The 20,643-nt window shown below is 40.5% G+C and overlaps 1 protein-coding gene across 1 annotated transcript in view; it reads left to right on the forward strand.

Moving 5' to 3' along the window:
• GLP1R (glucagon like peptide 1 receptor) overlaps window positions 1-20,643 on the forward strand; it is a 92,579-nt gene that overhangs the window by 1,047 nt on the left and 70,889 nt on the right. The gene's annotated exons all lie outside the window — the stretch shown is intronic.

Raw genomic sequence — 20,643 nt, forward strand, 5'->3', positions numbered from 1 at the left:
AGTAGCAGTTTGGGGGTATTTGGGGTAGAGAGGGGCAATCGAGATGAGTGTGTGTGGGCGGGTGTGCAGCGTTGGAGATAGCAGGATGAGTGCTGCTACTGTAGGGACAAGCAAGGACAAGGCTCAAAGCTGGTCTTGTGGGCTGCAGAGGTGGAGGAAGGGACAGTGAAGCTGATGATGGACCAAGTTTACTGTCTGTACAGTTTCTTTCCGGTTGCTAAGTTTTTGAAGCTACTGCTTGATACAGAACAGCACTAGGGTGATCTATTTAGTTTCCATCTAGGTCTGTAGAGCTATGTTAGGTATTGGCTTCTGGGTCTTTTTGGTGGTTTTGTTTTCTTTGCTATGGACATTAGGCCCTTAAAAGTGCAATAAGTGTGAGTTTTATCAGGGGAAATTCCAGTCAGGAAAACCTCTTCATGTGAAGATGATCAAACACTGAAATGGGGGCACAGAGAGGCTGGGGAGTCTCTGCCTGTGGAGGTGTTTGTTATTTGATAGGGTAAGGCATTGAGCAGGTTGAGCTTGTACCACTGAGCAAACTAATGATGGGGCTGGCAGAGGATCATTCTCAGCAAAGGGGGCTCCTTTAGCTGGATGCAGAACTGCATGGAGGACTGAAGAAAAAAGGCTCCGTGGTCATCTTTTGACTTCAGTCTTGCAATAAAATGTGTATTTTTATAGCTATTCTGACACTAGAGGGTCATATCTGACAACTTGTCTAGAGTAGCAATTGTGCTTGTTATATGCTGAGAAAATGTACAAAATGCTCAGTTGTAAGTGTACAAAAACATGGGACTTTTGTTGTCAGTCTTTTCTCAGGTTCACTTCAGAATAGTGTTAAAGGTGATATTTAAAGTAAGCTGAAAATAGTATTGCTTAGGAAGGAGTGGGCAGTAAAATCTAGGTAATAGCAATTGGCTGTGAGGTCTTCTGGCTGAGACAGAGAGGAAGGCAGAACGATTTGATACAGAGTTGGGGAAGTATTTTAGTGGTGCTGTAACTACTTCTGTTTTGACCTTCCCTTCTCTCCCTCCTATCCCCAGTCCCTCAAACAAATGAGAAATGGGAAAGAGAGAAGGGAAAGCTGAGAATGTACATAGAAGGAAGAAAAAAGAAAAAGCCCAGGATTTTTATTTGAGGTGGTGCTGCTTACTTTCCATCATCTTAAAGGCAGCATTACTGGAAATTGCTAAGTAAGTATCTAGATCTTCCTTGCTGCACTAATGGTAGTAAAATGACTAAGAGCTGGTCATGGCTCTTGGTCACATGGCTGCACTGCAGAACCATATTACTCATGACAAGCCTTGTCCTTTCCCTGCTTGGTCTTTAGCAGCCATGTCCTGCTGCTGACAGAGCTGGCACACAGCTGGCTGCTGATTCCCTGCCATCTGATTCTCTCCTGGATTTGTTTCTACTTGTAGTTATGCTCAAAGGTTTGTTAAGATAATCTTGAAGAAAGTAATTTAAATATCAGTGAAGAGCAGAGAGAGCTGTGCCATAGTTCTTGATTGGGGGTTCTGTTTTTCAAGCTACCCTGGTGCTTTTGTTCCACAGGTGTGAATAATGCTGGCTCCTGGGTGAAAGTACAAACAGTTGAATTCAGTTGGAAGGTTGTAGGTATTTTGCTTTCCTCAGCTTTTATTTTTTAATTGCTGTTGTGTAGGGAAAAATACTTGCATTAATATCAACGTGAATTAGAGCTTATGGTATTTCAGCATGTGAATGTTATTGATGCTCTTGATTACTATTGTGTTATTTGGGCTTATTTAGATGCAGTTGCTAGTCTCTTCTACAAACCAACAGTCAGCATGACTTCTTAGGTTGGATGTTGTAGGAGCACATATAGTTACTGCTCTTTGCTCACCCTTTTGAAGCTGCTTCTAGTTCTGCAGCGTCTGTTGCTTTACCTATATGTATCCTGGGTTGGGTATTTGTCTCTGAGAGTGCTGGCTTTGAATCCTGGTAAGCTATAATAAAAGATGCAATGTGAAGTGGTGGTCTCATTTGTTTGCTGTGTTCTGCCCTTGACAGCAAGCACAGAGGTCCCTGTGTGGTTCACAGCACGGGCTTGTGGGACCATGCCTGTTTTCACAGAATCACAGAATCCCAAGAGTTGGAAGGGACCTCAAAAGATCATCTAGTCCAACCCCCCCACAAGAGCAGGGTAACCTACAGTACATCACACAGGAACTTGTCCAGGCGGGCCTTGAATATCTCCAGTGTAGGAGACTCCACAACCCCCCTGGGCAACCTGTTCCAGTGCTCTGTCACTCTTACAGTAAAGAAGTTCTTCCTGATGTTAACGTGGAACTTCCTATGTTCCAGTTTACACCCATTGCCCCTTGTCCTATCACTGGATATCACTGAAAAAAGCCTAGCTCCATCATCCTGACACCCACCCTTTACATATTTGTAAACATTGATGAGGTCACCCCTCAGTCTCCCCTTCTCCAAGCTAAAGAGACCCAGCTCCCTCAGCCTCTCCTCATAAGGGAGATGTTCCACTCCCTTAATCATCTTTGTGGCTCTGCGCTGGACTCCTTCAAGCAATTCCCTGTCCTTCTTGAACAGAGGGGCCCAGAACTGGACGCGATATTCCAGATGCGGCCTCACCAAGGCTGAGTAGAGGGGGAGGAGAACCCCTCTTGACCTACTAACCACTCCCTTTCTAATGCACCCTAAGATGCCATTTGCCTTCTTGGCCACAAGAGCACATTGCTGGCTCATGGTCATCCTCCTATCCACCAGGACCCCCAGGTCCCTTTCCCCTTCGCTACTTTCCAGCAGGTCAACCCCCAACCTGTACTGGTACATGGGGTTGTTCTTCCCCAGATGCAAGACTCTACACTTGCCCTTGTTAAATTTCATCAAGTTTCTCCCCGCCCAACTCTCCAGCCTGTCCAGGTCTCGCTGAATGGCAGCACAGTCCTCTGGTGTGTCAGCCACTCCTCCCAGTTTTGTGTCATCAGCAAACTTGCTGAGGGTGCACTCAGTTCCCTCATCCAGGTCATTGATGAAAATATTAAACAGCACCGGTCCAAGCACCGACCCCTGAGGAACTCCACTAGTCACAGACCTCCAGCTAGATTCTGCGCCATTGACCACAACTCTCTGCCTTCTTCCCTTCAACCAGTTCTCGATCCACCTCACTACTTGATCGTCAAGCCCACACTTCTTTAGCTTATCTATGAGGATGCTGTGGGAGACAGTATCAAATGCCTTACTGAAATCAAGAAAAACTACATCTACCGCTCTACCATCATCCCTCCACCTAGTCACTTCCTCATAGAAGGCTATAAGGTTGGTCATACATGACTTCCCCCTCATAAAACCATGTTGGCTGTTCTTAATGACCCCCTCATCCTTGATATGCCTAGTGATGGAGTCAAGAATAAGTTGTTCCATCACCTTTCCAGGGATGGAGGTAAGGCTGACCGGTCTATAATTACCCGGGTCCTCCTTCTTGCCCTTCTTATAGATTGGTGTGACCTTTGCCATCCGCCAATCCTCAGGCACCTCGCCCGTTTCCCACGACTTACCAAAGATGATGGAGAGTGGCCTAGCAATGACCTCCGCCAGCTCCCTCAGCACCCGTGGGTGCATTCCATCCGGACCCATCGATTTACAGATGTCCAGATTGCATAGCTGATCCCTAACCCAATCCTCATCTACCAAAGCAAACTCCTCCTTTGTCCTGACTCCTTCTGGGGCTATAGAAATCCGGGGCCCTCGGGGAGAGTCTGCAGGAGTAAAGACAGAGGCAAAGAAGGCATTCAGCACCTCTGCCTTCTTTATATCCTCTGTCTCCAGGGTACCCACTTCGTTCAGCAGTGGGCCTATATTGCCTCTTGTGTTAGTTTTATTTGCTATGTATTTGAAGAAGCCCTTTCTATTGTCTTTAACCCGACTAGCAAGATTGAGTTCCAAGGAGGCCTTAGCTGTCCTAATTGCCTCCCTGCATACTCTAACAACTGTCCTATATTCCTCCCAAGCGGCCAGCCCCTCCTTACATAATCCATAGATTCTCGTTTTCCACTTGAGTTTGCCCAGCAGCTCCTTGTTTAACCACGCCGGTCTCCTAGATCCCTTACTTGACTTCCTACTCATTGGGACGCTCCGATCCTGAGCTTGGAAGAAGCGGTCCTTGAATGCTAACCAACTATCTTGAGCCCCTTTACCGCCTAGTACACTTTCCCATGACTGTTTGTCTTCTGGTTGCATACCCTAACGCTGAGAGATCTGAGGTAAAGCTCCTCATTTCCACTGTCCTGTGGATTTCTGTTCTTTAGGAGTCATTAAGGTGGGAAAATGGCTACAGAGTGTGGCTGAAAAGCAAATAGAAAAGTAACCTGGAAACTCGTGACTGCATGCAAGGATGAGGGCTTGGATTGCATTGTGATTAGCTGGGTCTTCACCTGTGCAAAAATACTTCCATGCTTGGGTTGGCCGCAAGTTCCAAGTTACTCTTTTTGTTTCTCTGTTTTCTGCTTCCAAAAGCTTGCACAGAGCTGGTTTTCTTATTGCCTGCACTCTGAAAACCAAAATATGCCAGACCAGTCTCAGCAGCACATACTGGCAATTGTATAGAAAGTAAGAGGGGAAAGGGTGAACAGACAAGGTCTGACACTGTGCCACCTTGCTGTAACTATTACAAAAGGATACTTGACTGGCTTCTAGGTGTTGTACTTCTTTACCAGGAATATGGCCAGGTTCTTAAAAAGTTAATATTTGTAGACTACTTAAATTCATGACTATATTAGTGTGGTGTAAAACTGAGTTACTTAATAGCACAATCATCTAAATTAATACAGATTAAATTAGTGACCCAAATTACTAAGTCCTTTATGTATTCAAAAATAATGTGGGAGAGGGGGGGTTGTTTTTTTTGCTTTCCTTTTTTTCTAAGAAGCAACTTTAATTTTCTGGAAACTTTATAAAGCTAATGACAGTGCCTGTGTTATAAAGCCAGATGGCCTAACACAGCAAATCTGATTATACAAGCTAAAAAGAAGATAATTGTTATAAAATCCAAACTTAACTGTATGGAGGGAATAAAAACATTTGAGGCTTAAGGAGCCTAAGGATATCGCATCTCCAGGGGCGAGAAAAAAGGGCTGTAGTTCACACAGTGAAACAATGACTTGGCCCTTGGCATTGTTTTAAAGCCCTGATGTGTGGTCTGGGCAAGTTTAAGTTGGTGAAACAGATGACAGATCTTTCTACTTTTCTCCTATTTCTAGTGCAATTACTGCCCTCCCCTACCTCCCCACCGTGGCAGCAGCCTGAAAGAGTTTGTGCAAAAGTACTTAAGAAGAAGTGTAGGCAGACATAAGTCGGCACAGAAGGACGCGTTTCATGGCTGCACCAGCAGTGAAGCATATGTAGCTCTCTTCTGTGAGAAGAAACACGTGTATTCTCAAACTGATGGAAGTGACAGAGCTTTGAAAAGCTAAGACCACATCCTCCCAAAGTTGTCGCTCTATAGCTGCAGTAAAGTTCAGTGACAGTGGGCCTGAGAGGTGAAGCATAAACAGTTCTGTTGGCTGTCAAACAGATTTATAAAGGTATTGTAACATATCCTGTTTCTGTTAGCCTGTCAAACTAAACTGAGCTTTAGTTTGCTAGGTTGATTGACCACCAGTTACTTGAGAGGAAAAACCAGAAAGAGCTGTTATCACTGAAATCACAGGGCCTTTGAAAGTTTATAAATTGTGGAAGTTCTTAGCAAAACTGATTGCTTCCTCTGCAGTGCTGTAGGTGAATTGAAAGCTATTATCTTTGTGTTTGGCTTCTTTCATTAAAAGCTCTTGCATTTCTTTCTCTGCGGTAAACCAGTGTATGTACTGCCACCAAGGCTGTCTGCTCAAGTTTCCTTGGTGCAGTACATCAGTTCTATTAGTCTGTGTCTTGACAAAAGTAAGTTTATACAATAGGAGATATGTCTTTGCTATGAAAAGAAGTTGTCTGCTCCATAGATAAGATGCCTTCTATTTAAGCCCTACAATACTGTTTTCTTGTGAGGTGGAATTAAAACATCGTGCAGGAGCTCCTTTAATTAAATCAATTCTTCCTAACCTAGCTACCCAAGAAAAGAGTTTAATGTTGGCATCCAATACTTCCCATCAGAAGAGGGATAGGGTAAACAGTATCTAGGGATCTCTAGCTTGCCAAATGGAAGGTAGCCCCTTCAAATATTATATTTTTATACAAAATGCAGCAAATTTGAGCTTATGATAGGTAAATGTAGGTTTGCTGCTGGTGGCTGAATACTGTTCTTTGCCTCATTTTGTTCGGTTTTGGAAACTGATATTTATAAGTTGTAACTACACTGGCTTATGATCTGTTGCATTCCAGTGATCCTTTGGTGTGAATGTGGAGGAGCTCACGAAGTGTGTGTCAGCCCTCGCAGGTAGGAGGAGAATCTCCAGGCATGGTTGCATAGTCATCATCATTGTGGTTTGTAAGCATAAGCATGGAAAGTCCACCTCTTCTGCTGCTGAAAGCAAGCAGATTACTCTTACTGCTGTAAATGTGGATCCATGCAAACAAAAACTCCCTTCAGTTTTCTTAGGACTTCAGTAAGCCTTACAGACAGCATTCCTGGAATACAGTGTGGCAGATCTTTGTGGAGAATGGGACTGGATTTCCACCAGTTGTCTTTCCCTTAATCTTTATGGCCTTTCTTAGAGAAACAAACGGCCACTGCCCCTCTGATGTATGTGAATGAATTGGTCTGCCAAATGCAGACACGATAGCATAAGAATCTCTTTCCCAAAAGCTTGCATGAAAACCTTGTGAGTGAAAACCTTGTGAGCAAAAAACCTGCCCTAGGTTCAAGTATTCCTTCTTAATAGGTTCATAAATACTGCAGCTATCTATATAGTAGACACAGGCTTAATTTAATTGAATGAACAATTGAAAAATAGTAACAGGGTAGAGGAAATTGTAGTTTACACATGTGGAAAAGAATAGTTCCTTCATCTGGTCATTTTACTGGCTACATCTTATTGCTGTTTCACTATAATTGATTGTTAACAGATTGCTGTCTTGGTGCAGTCTGGTATTGACTGCTATTTTTCTTGCAATTGATAGCATTTCATTTTTAATTCACTCTCTTGCCATCTTTTTCTTAAGTTGTTTTATCCTGGCTTTCTCAATTACCTTATTTTTCTGTCTGGTGCTCTTCTGTCCATTGAGCTCATCCACATTCTCCTATTGTGTTCTTGCCTTGTCTCGATTATACATGTGCCCTCCTGCTACTCTCCCAGTGCCTTCAGGACAATTTTTTAATCTTGCATTCTTGTCTTGGTGTGTAGTTTCAGCTGCTGTTTGCTGCTACCCTTTTCCTTGCTCTGTTGCTACTTCTATGCACTCTCTCTGCCACACTATGGGAGAAGTCTGGGAAAATAATCCTGCTTTCTGGTTGTGCCTTGGAAGTAGCTGAGGAGTCAAGATCTGTGTGGAAGAACCTTTGGCAAATGGTAAACAATGAACTCCTTGAGCATGACTGAGAAGCTTGTGTCTCTTTTGGTGTTCTGCTTTCTTCACTACCTCCTTTTTCCTTAAAGGACAAGTGAGCATGAGTTAGTTTGCTGTCTAGATTTTGTTATACTTGGGGCATACTGTCTGCTTATCCACTCATGCTTCTTAACCATTGTTCAGACTGATTTTCCCCTGGTCTTTTATGAAACTGCGCTGCTTTTCTGACTAGGACATTTTGGCAACCTCTGTGACACTTGCAGTTCTGGTGCTGCTCAGCACGTCAGTCTGAAGACTGAGCCACACTGAAAGGCCTGGCATCAGGTAAACAAACACACTTCTGTGTGGCTGGAGGGCAAACAGTGCTCTTGTGTATATATTCTTCTCTAAATGGGAAGAATGGTGGCCACCAAGACTTTTGCATTGAGTACATGTCTGGTGCTTGGCAGAAGCTTATGGAACAGTCCTCCTACACTACAGCACATTTTTTGTGGCAGTATGAGTAGTTTAGACTGTGACTTGCTCTTGCACGTGGGCAAGCCAAATGCAGGCAAGAAGCTCAGGTACCAGAACATCTGCCTCTTGAGTGCTCCGCTCTGTTCATAACTATATTTCTCTGGTGCTTTGAAAGGTGGTTCAGCTACTTGTGAGCATTTCTTATGTGTTGAAGCAAGTTTAGGAATGGCAGCTGATGTCATAACCAAGCTTTACCATGAGCTCTGATAATCAAGGAAGATGTGCAAAACTCCTTCAAAAGGGTTGTGTAGATTGCACCTTTTAAAATCAAACATGATATGTTTCAGGATATGTAGCATTCATCTTTCTTTTCCTCTGAATTTTGTTAGCAACAAACTTCTATGTGTTTCTTTGCTATAGGAAACAACTGTCTTATTCTTCTATTTGCTAATAGTCCTACTCTCTTTCTGCTCTATAGAGACATGCATTTCTCATGACATTGACCAACATCTGGATGCTATATTAAGCCTTATGTATTGTTTCATTCTGAAAACTGATTTTTTTTTCTTCTCAAAGTATATTCCAATTGTTTCATTGTTGCTTAACTCTGCAGCTAAGTTTCAATGTACAGAATGTTTTTAATGTGACACATTATGAGTAATATTTTACATTTGCTAATCTCTTCCACCAGTTACTGAACCAGTTACTGGTTTCTCAGCATCTGAAAAACACTCGCATTAAATGATTGGACTGAATGACAATCTAGGGTGTGACGTTGAGAATAAAGGAAAGGCAGGTAGATGACTTCTCAACTGCAAGTGTGGTCAGTCCTCTAAAACTCTTTTAGAGCAAATAAATTGGAGGATTACCATGTTACCTAGATGGGGGTACAAAACCTGCCCCCACCTTCAAAACCACAAAGCCAATAAACCTACCTTAAACTAGAACTTAAATTCTGTGTCTGAGCTCAGTTAGATTGGGAGACTGGTTTCAAGATAGTTGCTAGATTTGGGGCCACATATGTACAAAGCATATGAGAAAGTATTTGATATGCATGTTAGCACAAGCCATGGTGGATATAGCTAAAGATTGTATTTTGTGCTGCAGTTCATCTCTAAAGCCCTATCTTTGGGAAGGGGTTGTAGACATTAAAGTAGCTTTCTCAAGACTTTTGTCTTGCATCCTTTTTCAAAATTTATCTTTTTCTTAGCTTTTTGTCAAATGGAAGATAAATCCTGGGCAAAGTGTGCCATATGTGCTGTTGGCAGCTGAGTGGATTTTTTTTTGCTTCCTCCTGTAAAGGAGACTAAATCAGAATTATTGTAGGTACTGCAATGGCCGAAGCCTTGATCCCTTTGGACAGAGTTTCTGGTCTGGTTTTTCACTTCTGCAGGTGCCTGCTAGAAATTCTGAAGTATGGGCTTAATGCAATTATTAAATTGTGGTGTGAAAAAGTAGTAATCATTGCCTTTCCAACCTTCTGTGAGGGATTGACTTGCCTGATATCTTTGGGCCTCTTTCATAAGATTAATTTTCTGACATGCACAGACTCCTGGCAACGCAGTAGCCTTTTCATAAATTTTCTTCAAGACAGAAATTGATGATTTTATTTGCTCCTCTGTATATCTAGAGTGCTGTGCAGAAGCTACTGAAGAGTTGCTGTAAGACATTTTGACATACTGAAAGGGTTGTGTGTACAGAAGTGTTGACAAGCATCAGGTGTCTTACTTCATGTCTAATTGGAGGGGAAAAATGGGAAGGTTTTACAAGACTTGGTTTGTATTTTTGAGAATGCTCTATTGAAATTACTACTTAATGGAATTCATTGATATACTCATCCTGATTTGATCTTTGTGTTGTTTGGACTGAGAGTTAAAGTGAGCCCCTTTGGAGTTGGAATAGGGTAGCAGGGCAAGGTGCTAGTCTGGCTTGGGAAGTCCAGAACCTTGTTACCTTTATGGCTGGCTGTGACTCCTTTGCTGACTGATCATTGTGTTGGGGAGTTTTGTACACAGAAATCCAAATTCTGTGCCTTCTGGACAGGGTGAGAATTTAGGCAAGAGGGCTTGAATTTTCCACTCTGTTTCAGTAGGTGGAAGTGAGTAGGGAGCACAGCGTAAGGGAATACCAACATCTAGGAAGTGTTACTAGGGCTGCTACTGCTGTTGTGGAAAGAGCCAGACTTGGGGGAGGAGGGGCAGGGGGGAGAACCCCTACACTTCCACATAAGTCACCTTTTAAAGTGTTATGGATATTGGTACAGTGGTGCATGGGTTACAAATGAGAAAGCCCTGTAACATTTGATCAATGATACTCAGTTAGGTCAGTCCCTATCTTCCTCCTGCAGTCCCATTCCTTCCAAATAAAAATTTTCTGTGGTACAACACTAGTTACACAGAACAAATGAAACTTTTAGGTTTTATTCCTTAAGATGGGAAAAATTAAAGGTATAGTATTTGATCTGAGTTACTTGAAATAGCTATTGGTCTTTGCTGTTGTCAGATGCTGTGGAGTCCTCTAATCTATTGCCCTTTTCAGTACCATTTCTTAATGAAGACAAATTCATCAAGTACTGTTTGATGCATCACTCTAAGAATAACAAAAAGATCCCATTCCTTTAAACTCACTGACTCTGCTAGCGGAGTATGGTCTGGAAAACAAGAGAGACAGGAAGCTGTTATATATTGTTTACAGTGACACTGTGTAGTTATAAATTGTGCATCAAATAAATTAAGGTTTATTTGTAGTAGACTGTTTTCAAAAAGCCCCAAATCTTTAATATGTATGACTTCTCAAAATGAAATATGAAGTATCACAGATGTGGTATGGAAGACATTCAGGTATAAAGGTGGTCAGAAACATCCTGTTCAAACAGTATTTCAGAAAACTTAAGTTCCAATACATTTAGCATTGATAGATGTGCTTTAAGCCTAGGGCTTGGCACTCCTGGTTATTAGTTGAATTTAGCTAAAAGTTGACACAGGAAACTTGAAACAAAAAAAAGCCCTGCATCCAGTCTCATTCAGATTAGCTCCCTATGGACTTCCGAGGGACAGCTATTGTTAGTTAAAGGATAAACTTGCAATGGGAGACATGCAGAATAATTCACTATGTTCTGAATTTGTTCATTGCTCTTTGGGGGGTTAAGACAACTGATGGTAATGAAAATGGCTATTAAAACTTTCTAGAATAAAACTATTACTAATGAGATAGACAGATAAAAGAATGTTTCAACTCTTAATGGCATTGCAATAATAGATAAGGTTGTAAATGGCAGGAAACAAAGCTGAAGTTTGAAACTGCATTTGTTGTTTTCTCAGTTGTTTTTATGTCTAAAGCTACATTGGTGTCTCAGAGCTGGGATAACACAGTGGCTGAAGTTGGAAGGAACCTCTGAAGATCATCTGGTCTAACTTCTCTGTTCAAGAAGGGGCATTTAGTTGGCCCTGTAATGGGAAAAAAAAAAAAAAATTACCTGTGTGGCAAGATAGCATCTGTGCTGATGGGTCATTGAGCAGCCAAGGAGCTCAGTTTCCTAACGTGTTTTTCTACCTCCTTTCTGCTTATGGCAAGTGAGTGTTGGGACATCCTCAAATGGTTCTAGGAAAGTTTCATTTTGTTCCCCACTCCTAGCTTCTTTTGCACTCTGCCACTGGTCATCCTTCTTAATTAGCTAGGAGCTGAGTTTGCATGTGGTATTTCACCCTTCAAAACTTTTTTCAGGGCACAGATGTTTAATATATTTCCATACAACAGACTTATAATCACCTGATTGTGCTGTATGTGATTGCACCAGCAATGAAACATTATGGTTAGAGAAATGGGCAGATGATTACATGGGTTAATCTCATCCTTATATATTAATTCTAGAGGAAGCCATTACTGTTGTAGACTGATAGTTTTATGTAGAAGAGTCCCTGAGTCAGTAATTTCATTGCTTCTGCTTGGTTTTGGCAAAAGGGTGTCACCAGCTTTCCAAATGCGAACAGCAGTCTCTTGTTTCGACCTATATGGTGATCTTTCAGGGTGCTCTTTCTTTTCCCAGGAAGAAGAGAACAGAGTTTTCTGGGTTTGTGCATGTTTGTGTTGCTGGTTGTTTGGTGGTTTGGTTTGCTGGATTTTTTTTGGTTGGTTTTGGTTTTTTTGGGTTTTTTTTTTTTTTTTTTTTTTGTGTGTTTTTCTTTTTTTTTTTCTTTTTGAGGGGTGCAGAGTGTGCTGTCTTGTGGGGAAGCTTTCAAAACCTGTTCAGGATAAAATGTTTCTTGTTTACAACAGAAAACTGAAATTTCTGTGTGTGGATGGGTGGGAAGTACATGCTTTCAGCTACAAAAAGTAGCTGTGATTCTTTTTGGAGTCAAGGCTCTGACTTCTGCACACAGGAAAGGAAAGAGGAGAAGATAGGTAACAAAGTGTCAGCATCGTTGCCACAATAGTCCTGGTTTGTCTGCGTGATAAAGGGAGATATGCCATACAAGGCAGTGGTTGTTGGTGGCAAGGAGTCTGGCCAGACGGAAGCTTGTGGCATATTCACAGGCTGTTGTTATTTATTAGAGGGTTTGTTTTTTGTTTGTTTGTTTGTTTTTGTTTTTGTTTTTTTTTTATCTTGCATAGTACCTGCACTTGCAGGCAAAGTCTTTTTTCTAGGAATAAGGACTAGAATAGTCAGGTGAAAAAAGAATCAGAGATGGCTCAAGATTTCTATTAAATGTGTCTCTATGGGCCCTCTGCAAGTCTGGTGAAATACCTTGTGGCTGATAGGTGACAAGAAATGTCCAGGTTTGGGCTTGGGGATGTGTATGCTCTTTTTCCTTGAGCGTCTTGCACAGAAAGATTCAGAGGCTCAGAATTTTAATCTCTTGCTCTCTTCATTTTAGGAAAATTGAGTTAGGTGATCAACATTACTTTAGGTATATATTTTAATTATTTAATAGGGAAATAGGTTACAGTGCTGTCTTGCATTTTGCATAGAAAGTGGGAGCAGTTGTCACTCAGTATTAGTATCAATGTAGGATGATTGTCACACATGCATTTTGCTATAATCTGTGCAGAAGGATGACCCCTTCCAAATACCTGTTTTGGAGAAGGAGTGGTAGTGATGAGCTTTCTTTTCTGTGTGCTTAACTTACAAAGTCTGAGTGCTTTGATGCTAATATGATAGGTGCCTTGGAAATATCTATAATAGCTACAGAAAGCAGTAGAGTATGAATCTGTTTTGTGGTTTGGTTTTTTTTTTTTTTATTGATTTGGGGTTGAAGGGCAGTGTTTCTCTGAAAATGTTCTTGGTTCCTGTATAATTGATTGTGGGGGGAGGAGGGGTTACAGCTGCCTGGTAGACCTCTTAGGATTATTTGTAGTATTAAACAGTATACTCTTTAGAGCTAGGCACTTAACAAACTAAGCTGTCAGTCGGTGCTACACATTCTACTTAGGAAGCTTAAAGGCTGTAATAGTGAGAGAACTAAGATAATGTAAACATCATTTATAGTTCATGAGGTTAACTTTGTACTTGCTCAAGCTTTCAATAAGTGGTTTCCTTCATGTCTGTCCCATGTATTGCCTCTTGCTTGTAGAGTTCTCAGGTTCAGCAACATGGTCCAGGCTGTTTTTAGCCTCTGCTGTTGTTCTGTCCCCTGTTGTCTTTGAGAATAACTGTATAGTCTTTCTTCAACAGAAAGACTTACAGTCCTCTTTAATCTTGGCTTTGCCATTCTGTCTGAGCTGTTTGGCGTAATGCTTAAATAAAGCTCTAAAGAAAATTCGTGCATTCAGGTAATTAATGAATATGCTGTGTTTCAGAGAAAGGAAGGAAGGTGAGCCTGTGTACTGGCTGATCAAGAGAAACTAGGTTTGCAGTTAGTGTGCTAGAAAGAGCTTGCATAAGAATCCTGAATTCAAAATACTTTCATTTGTCCTTAAATTACATCTGACACGATGATGATCTTTATGTTGATGCTACTTTATAGTCTCTGGAGTTTTTTGCTTTGTTTTTAATTTATAGCTGTTCTTATTCTTCCCTCTTTCCCCTGTTTTTGTCATGCTGGAAATATTTGGAGCAAAATCAAGCTCTGGAAATAAACAGATTTATTACACTGTTCAAAGTGTCTGTATCCTGCTCAATGGACAGCTGGGATCAGCACGGAAGAAAAGTTTCTTGGGAGGCAGCGTGGACAGCAGACTGAGTTAGTAGGAAATAACTAAAGATAATTTCACAGCAAATTTGTGGAGAGCTTGGAACACTGTCAAGTATGGGATGACAGGCAGCCGACATGGCTGTTGTGAGTTAACTGTTTTGTGCTTATTTTGCAATGCTTTTATTTAGTTTTATGATCCAAAGTGGAAAAAGAATCTATTTGAATAGTTGGGAATGGAAAGTATCAGCCTACTTTGGTCTTGACTAAATCACTTTCCCTTCTTTTCCCTCCTCATCTCTCTTTTCCTTCACCCTGGCAGCTGCTCAAGTTATTGGCCATTTCTGGTCCAAGTAATCTGACAAGAGAAATGTTGTGTGGGTTACTGTCCTTTCCATTAAAAGTTTTGGTAGAAAGAAAGCAGACAAGCTGGCCAGTCTCCTGGGTGTTTGTGTGGTTGCTCAAAGCTGCTCAACCAAGGAGCAAATCCAGGGAGCATGTCACTGCTCTGGCCAGAGTTGTCTTCCTGTCCTCCATAATGAGATACTACCTTTTTTGGTTGTGTTGTTTCTTTCCTTGAATTCCATGAAATGGATGCTTCTGAACAGCTCCAGTTAAGAGTGAGGGTTTTAGGATTTGTTTTTGTTGTTGGGTTTCTTGTTACACTTGTTTATATAGTGATCAGCCTAGGGAGTTCCTGTACTCAGCTGGGGCCTTGCTGAGTTGTAGTGATGAGCACTGGCATTTATTTTGGGTTTTGAAAGCTAATAAACCCACCATTTTTCTCCCTTTGTGGTGTAGGTTGTTTGTTGTTTGGTTTTTGTTTGGTTTTTTTGTTTGTTTTTTGTTTTGCTGTTCTTTTTGGTTGGTGGTTTTTTTTTTGGTTGGTTGGTTTGGTTTGTGGTGGTGGTGGTTTGTTGGGGTTTTTTGTTATTTTGGTGGTTTTTTTAAACACTATAACTGAGTCTTCATTTTGGAAAGAGGAAGTAAAAAGGGTGAAATTTTAATGAATTTGTGACTTGCTCATTTTAATAATTGGAAACTGTTGTGTGCAGAAGATGTTAAGAGAGGTTTGCATGCACAAATTTATTCACATGATCTGAGTAAGTCTTGGTTGCCAAGAAGGAGGCGGCACCTTACAGGGACCTGAACAGAGGCTGTTCCTACAGGTTGCTGGAGGAAAAGGTTTTTAATGTACCTCCATTTCTAGCTGATTTGGCAGTGGGCTCTAAGAATGTATTCAAAGCTGACCTTTCTCTCGTTTTGAGTTAGTACTTTCAATTCCACATGGGTAATAAGAATGTTTGGCTCATGAAGTAAAATCTTAATTGCAGCATATTCTATGGTGTCTATGTACCAGATGTAAATCTTAAAGATCTAGCAGACTTACTGACTTAGTCCTTCACAGGACTTCAAATCTGTGGTTTTATTAGTTAATTATAAATAATAACTTGGTTTATTTTGTGAGGTTTGTTTTGTTGTTTTTCTAAAGAAATACTGGTGAGTGCTTTCAGCTTGCTGAGAGCTGGGTGTGACAGAGTAATAAGGCATGAAGAGACAACCTGTGGTAATGAGTTTCTTTTAGAAGGTGCTCTTCTAATAAAAGTGCGAGAGCATCTCAGACAGCTTTGAAGATCTTAATTTCGGATTGAGATGTGCTGCATTTCCTTAACATACTAAGTAAAAATGAATTTAAGTATGTTATATGTAAGTAAGGAAGGTAAGATGGCTGGGAAATTTAGGGTAGAATCCAATAAAGTTAGAAGGGGAATGGAAACTACTAGTGCTTCCATACTGTGAATTCACTTAAGGTCTTGTGCTTTGAGTCATCTTCCTAGATTCTACATGCACTCAGTGAGAGGGAGAGGAAACCAACAGCAAGAAACGAAAAAGGCAAGGGACATGTAATGCTGTACTCTCAGGATGCTTTGGAAGGGTGTAAGAGGGGTGTGGATATGCATACGTATTGATGGTGTGATGTTTCAGCAGAACTTTCACATACAGTGGCTAAGTTACCTAATTTAAACTTAAGTGTTTCAGTGAACTTCCTATTCCTGAAAGTCTATGCTGCTAAAGCAAATAGGTGGAAAAGGGACCGTTGTCTCTAGTATGTCAATGAGATACTTTGTTAGCTGTGGGGAGCAGATTTAATATTTGGGTGAGGTAGTCAGGTATAAAAGCTTTTGCCAATCTCTAGAAGCAGATGTGATCTGCAGCCTTGATACTGCAGCACTTCCATCTACAGATTTTGATTTGTTTACCCAATCTATTCCTTCTGCTAATTGGAAAAGTAGAAAGAAATGTAAGCTACCATCTGCAGCTGCAAACATGGAAGAGTATTCTATAATTATATAATTATTAATAATTATATAATTATAGAATACTCTATAATAAATATAGAGATAAATAAAAATAAATAAATAAAAATAAAGATAAATATAAATATAAAATACTATAATTATAGAATACTCTATAATAGCAACTTTATACTTCTAACTAAAATACTTCTAACTTTGATGTGTTAAAATGTTGATAGTGTCCCTTGTACTTCTAGCTGTGTATTTGTCTTCTGTAAAGACTTTCTTGGAAGTAGCGGCTAAAGTAACTCCAGCAATGATGTAAAACTAAAAGGTAAGAAAAATGATGGCAACAAGTGCAAACCAGCAGTTTAAAAATGTTAATGAAGGTTAAAGTATCAGAAAAGGCTGGGGCTAAGGGACAACTAGCTTCTTTGAAATCAACCAAGTCATAACAGCAGTGGGTTGGGGAAGTCTGACCTCTTCCTTAGGGTTCCAGAGCTGAGCTGGCGCAATACTTTATGGTAGCAATGCTATTAAAAATTTGTTTGCTTTCACTAGTATCTGTTAGCTGTTTAATCTGGTACTCCTTCAGTACTCCTCCAGTAGTACTGTGAAAAGGTTGAAAAATTATCTAACATCACAAATACCAACCAACCTGTTATAGGGAAAATTGAATTGGGTATATTTTAATTGCATCAGTCCTGTTTTCTTAATTACAACTATTGTGATATACTTCATGTTTTACAAGATAATTCCTTTTAAGGAAACTTATTTTTATGGTTAATTCAACTCAGACCAGAAATAAGTGCAGAATTCAGTGAGGGTAATCAACCCCAGTAGCAGCTTTCCTAAGGGTCCAGTGGATTTTCTGTCACTTGGAGCCCTCAAGTCAAAATTAGGTGTGTCCAAGTGGTGTCTTTTGGTTAATATGGCATGTGTGAGATGGACGTGGAAGTTAGTGTGGGGCTTTAGAAGGAAATTGATTAGATTATCATCATTGGTACTTCCGGCCTCAGGATCATCATGGTTGCCATGTACCATTCCTAGTGGCAAAAGGTGAAAAACTGTGAGTTGTCAAGTAATGAGCATAGATTAAAAGACCTTAAGGGCTATTTCTCTGATAGCTGAAGTCCTCAAGTGTTAGCTGCGTTGTGAGTAATAAACATTTGTCTCCTAGCTTAACATTTTTGTGCAGGTAGTGGGCTTCATTTTAGGTTTCTCTCAGTTCTAAGATGGTGGATAATTAAGATTATACTTATGCCTCACTGAGCTGTGCTGCTTTTGGCTCTGCTTCACAGCACCTCTTATACTTTTTAAATATTTTGTGTGTTTAATTTTACCCTGGAGAGTTTGTCCAGCTTACAGCATTGTGATGGCATGAGTGCTTATGGTGGCATATGGAGAAGAGGGTAGCATTGGCGTGGGGGAGGAAATCACAGCCTTTCTCTGGGGAGCCACTTCTTTTTTAACAGCAGTGCTGGTTTATGCACTTCAAATGCCGCTAGTTATGCTGTAAGATGACTCTGTTCCAGAAGTGCATCTTCAGGATAAACTGAGATATAAACCATAAAAGTCTTTTGCAGAGCAAGTTAGTTCAGAGCAGACTTCCTCAGAAAACGCGTTGAAGCCACTGCTATTTAAATTCCCAATTGTTTCCTCTTGTCTCTGTGAATCTATTCTGTTCCTACAAGTGCTGCTTGATATATGATTAATGTCAGATGGGAAGTATGTGGCCGTGAAACTACTAACATAGAACTAATGGCATGACTTTAATGCTTTTAAGTGACCTATCCATTTTCAGCTTTATTGCTGCATGGTCACTGCTTCCCTTAGTGCTTTGAAAATTGGAATTGGATGAGGGGAAGCCAAGGTGCACAACTTTAACCTTTGTCAAAATGAATATTTTGACTTGAATGGAGGAGGGAGCTCTTTCTTCTGTGTTTCCGTTTGTTCAGGCTGGACAGCTTTCTTGAAGTTGCCCGAGTGTTTTTTCTTTGCTTGGCTTATGAAGTTGTTTAACCCTGCTCTTGGGCTTTATCCAGTCTCTTGCTTTCTTTAAAAAAAAGTGTGCTTGCTGCCTTGACAGCAGTCTTCTGTTGCTTACTTTTACCCTTCCTTTTGAAGGTCTCTCCAAAGAAGGGTAGGAAGAAGTGTAAGTACACTCAGCTTTAATATTAATAAAATTGCAGTTCTCTTCTGGGCCTTAACCCACAAACCCCTTCAGCTCCATGTACCTCTATGAGTACAGAAACGGAAGAAGGACTCAAGAGGAGACAGGCTGATTTCCAAGGGGAGTTCTGACTGTCTTTGAAACTGGCTGTTGCTACCACTGATAAACTGATAAACTGGCCCAACATTGACTACTGAAAGAAATGTTTGAGGATTGTTTTTTTGTTTGGTTGGTTTTGTGTTTGTTTGTGGTTTTTTTTTTTTAATTCTTAAACTACAAAAACATCTGAGCTCAGGGAAGGAAAGTACTAAAGCAAGATGTCGGGATTAAGCATACAGAAGGATTTTTAATTTTGTTACCTTATGTGTCATGTACACCTGTAGCTGTCATCGATTCTCTGAAGTTAGTACCATATTGTTGTCATGTCTTTGGAAAACAAGGAGAAGACAGAACTCTGAGTCTGTTTGTGTCTTGGTCACCCATTCACTTGCTGTAGCACTTGGCATCTCTCATAATATTTTCATCCTGCTTTGCTTGTGTAATGAGGAAACCATATGGTCTTTTTGAAACAGGCATTATGATAGACTAACTCAGATTTGACAAAACGCCTGATCTGATTCCTGTAGTAATAGTGTGGTTCATAAGTTGCTTGGAAGTCCTAGAGTAAGGAAGATCTGTTTCAACTTGACTTTCTCTGTTTCTATAGTCTGCTTCCCTGGCTGAGAGGGACTGCAGAAAAGCTAGGAAGAAGTCTATTCTGGATAAGTTTAACAGGTATTTTTACTCATGTAAAGGGGAAGGAGGGGAGAGTGTTATTGATGTTCCAAATCATTTGAGTCAAAAGTGGCAACATAACTTTGTTACGATGAAATACTGAACAGCTAAGAATTGTTTGGAATTCATTGATTTCAAAGCCTTCAGCCTGCTTACTCCTATAGAAATCTCTAAAAGCATCAGTCCTGTGTTAAAGAAAAAGCTAATGTCAGCTAATGTATTAAGAAAAGCTTCTGGGTTTAATGGCTTTCATTCACGTGTCCTGCAACTAGAGGAGTTCCTTCCAATTGTAATTTTAAATAGTGTAGAAGATGGTGATTACTGTTGTCAAAGAATGAGAAAACAGTAAATTTAGGTTTCAGGTTGAAGCTTTTTATTTTTGCCTTCAAGGAAGTTGAATTGGCCTCTGCAAATAAAAGCAAATGTAAAACTGTGAAAGAATGAAAGCAAACATTGTAGCACACTCATATCTGCCATTGATTCTTGCTTGTAACATCACTCCTGGAGAAAGATGACCGTGTAGCCTTAGATACAAGACCTCACAAATACAGGGGGCTGTTGTCAAGTTACGATGATGCTTTAAGTCGTTTCTCTGCTTAGAGGCTTTCAGGAGCATAGCCATGAAGGGGAAAAAAAGAAATAAATGAAGCCTATACAGGGAAGCTAAACTCTAAGTTCTGTTTTAAAAGAAGGTAGAAGGAAAATGGGAGGTGGGATGAAGGCAGGAATACAAGTCATCTGGCTCCCTCTGCCAGGGAACACAGCTCTGAGGATGCTGCTGCAGTAGAGTGTGGTACCAGACTTTTTTCTTTTCTCTTCTGCCCCCTATTGATTTTGGTGTCCAGAGACTGCAAGATCTTCCCCTTAAAATTTGGATAAAATAGCATGATCATCCCATATGAGTTTAAGTTTGGGCATGTTGATTTGATCCTTGTTTGTCAACTTGTGCTTGTGTTGCTTCTGTGTTTCACATGATCAGAATGCAGTCCCTGGGGTAGCATCTCAGTGCACCTTTTTTATTTGCCTTATTACTCTTTTTTGGTTTTGTTTCATTTCTGGTTGTTTGTCCTTTGTGTGTGTGTGTTTTGTTTGTTTGGTTTGGTTTTTTTGTTTGTTTCATTTAAATATTTTTTCCATATCGGGCTGAGTTAAGACCCTTATCTTTTCTGCAACATTGCTCCTGTCTTGTTTTTGACAAATCAAGCCCTTGGACTATAACATGTGGCAGCTGTGTGGGTTGAATGCTGAAGTATAAGGTTATATACAGGCTGTAAAACACCACACTGCATTCAACCATGTAAATGTGAACTCTACTATATACGATAGAATACTG

This window comes from Lathamus discolor, chromosome 5 (assembly GCF_037157495.1).
Source record: "Lathamus discolor isolate bLatDis1 chromosome 5, bLatDis1.hap1, whole genome shotgun sequence".
Taxonomy (NCBI): domain Eukaryota; kingdom Metazoa; phylum Chordata; class Aves; order Psittaciformes; family Psittacidae; genus Lathamus; species Lathamus discolor.